Source organism: Bidens hawaiensis, unplaced genomic scaffold (genome assembly GCF_021521415.1).
Source record: "Bidens hawaiensis isolate Kalapana, Puna unplaced genomic scaffold, B.hawaiensis_p1.1 tig00029951_1, whole genome shotgun sequence".
In the NCBI taxonomy this organism is placed as follows: Eukaryota; Viridiplantae; Streptophyta; class Magnoliopsida; order Asterales; family Asteraceae; genus Bidens; species Bidens hawaiensis.
The window spans coordinates 39,561-42,384 of NW_027494985.1; positions in this window are offsets into that span (position 1 = coordinate 39,561).

Genomic DNA, 2,824 nt, shown 5'->3' on the forward strand with positions numbered 1-2,824 from the left:
TCGATTTGTCACCCACCACTACCAACTTTCACCCTATTTTCCTGTACCACTCCCCGTCTAAATGAACACTAACCTCGTTAATGTTTTGGACTAAAAATGTCATTCAAATTAGTTGAGGGGGTAAAACAGAAATTTTATTCTTAACACACAACCTCCATTTCCGGTGACCTCGTTTTTCCGGCGACCTCTTTTTTCCGGCGAATTTGAGTTCTCCGACTATCTCGTCTTTTCAGAAAATGGAGATGGTTCAGAGGTGTAAAAAGGTGATGGAGATCATGAAGATTATGCATCGGTGGAGATATGATGAAGATGGTGCTCGCCGGAAACCTGCAACACGATTTTCCGGCACGTAGGCGATCCCGGAAAGTGGCTGGGTGAGACACTGGTGGTGGCGGGGGGCAGGGGTTGCGGTTTTGGGGCAGTGGGCGGTGAAATGATGGATATGGTGTTCGCCGGAAACCTGCAACTCACCGGAAAACTCAAATTCATATGTGAAGCTCGATGAAATGATGGATATGGTGTTCTGAAAGACGAGATAGCCGGAAAACTCAAATTCTCCTTAAAAAATGAGATCGCCGGAAAAACGAGGTCACCGGAAATGGAGGTTGTGTGTTAAAAATAAAATTTCTGTTTTACCCCCTCAACTAATTTGAATGAAATTTTTAGTCCAAAACATTAACGAGGTTAGTGTTCATTTAGACGGGGAGTGGTACTGAAAAATAGGGTGAATGTTGGAAGTGGTGGGTGACAAATCAAAAGTTCAGAGTGTTATCTACCAATGAGCGAAATTTGGGAGTATTAAAAACCGATATTCCTAATAATAATAATAATAATAAACGAAATGGAAATTTACCAAAAGTACATTCTTGTGGTGCATGCTGCAGCAAAATAATAAACTTGTGATGAATAGCAACTCCTGGATGAAGGTATGAAACATCAAGGTGGCATACATGAATTTATGACAATATTTTTGTGTTAAAAAAATGTATATCATAGCTTAAGTAACAAATAACAAAAGAGATTCATTCCTTCTGTATAAAATGAAAATAGCCATCTATACCAATATCTAACTATACTATTAAAGCAATAAGCTTTAAGTCCATATCCCCCCTTCTTATTGGTTGATTCTCATACTCTCTATGTATATCAATGTTTTCTCTAATTTTCAAGTTAATAAAATAAATCAATAATATATTAAATTAAGATTCATCAATGCTATTAAAGTATTATCTTTTCTCTTTCCTTTATTCTTTAATTTTTCATTTTGATTATTCTAATTAATGTATTATTTAAAATCGTACCTATAGTTTTAAATACGAAATATTAAAAAAAATCATATATTTTATTTTTTTTGGTTGATTTCATTCACCACCTTTGTTATTTTTTTGTTGATTTCATTCACCACCTGTGCTAATTTTTTAGATAATATATAATATATAATTTATTTAATTATTTGTTTTTTCATCAATAGAAGAGATTACAAAGTGGTGATAAAGTTTCATAGTTGACCTAAATTTTTTTTTTTAATATTTTATTATTTTTGGTTGATTTCATTCACCACCTTTGTTATTTTTTAGTTGATTTCATTCACTACCTGTGTTAATTTTTTAGATAATATATAATATATAATTTAATTATATATTATCATAGGCTAAAGATACAAATGATAAAAAAAATTACGATAATGGTATTTGATCAGTTATAATACATTATTTTTATGTTATAACCTGTGTTGAATTGTATTTTATCAGTTACATTATATATTTATACATTTAGGAAAGGATGACCCATTTGTACCATTCATTTTTAATATTCTTAAATTAATAATAAATTTTATTAATTACGGTCTAAATTTGTAAATTGATATCAAATTTAATTACGGCCAAATGATAAAATTGGTAAATTTGGTCTAAATTTTCAAAGAATATTTATGAAACAATTGGTAATTTTGATATTCCCCCCTTTCTATTTGAATTCATTATTGTATCAATTATGGTCTAAATTTGAATGTAAATTTTAATTAATTAACAATCATTAAGTTTTACTATAATTATCTTAGTTGACCGATTCACCCATTGACCCATTGACCCACTGACTTAATTACAGTCAATAAGTTTGAACAATTCAAATACAAATCCATTGACTTATTATTGTTTAACACTAACAATTGAGTTACAAATCCATTGTTGACCCATTCACCCATTCACTTATTATTGTAAACATTTACTAATTATTTGAGTTAGATTATAGTATTGTAAATAATAATATAATTAGTAACTTACATTTTAAACAATAACCATTACATATATTTGGAAATAAATTATAATATATTATTGAACGGAAAAATAACCGATTAATTATAAATTTAGGAATTAATTTATATTTATATTCTAATCTAATTATGTAACATTGCATATTATCTTAAAATCCATTAATCACGATTCCAATTCTATTTTTTCTTACTATAATTTTTTGAATTTTTTTTAAAATTCCTAAATTTATGTTTCTAATCAATTACATTTATACATTTCTTCTATAATTTAGTCTACCCTAATTCATTTGGTATAAATACTTACATTTGATAGGCATATTCTTACACCATCAAAGACTCTTTAGTAAAAACGATTAGCATTGTGCTTAGGTTTTTGGTTTTTTTGTTTATATATCTTCAACTTTCGTATTTCATTTTTGAGTATTAAAAGTGTTATTGTTATTTAATTTTTAGTTTTTTGTGTTTTTTAAAATTTTTCACCGCTAGCAAGATGGAGCCAAAAAATATCACAATGTTGAACCAATTGGATGTTCTTAACAGTGAGTGTATTCT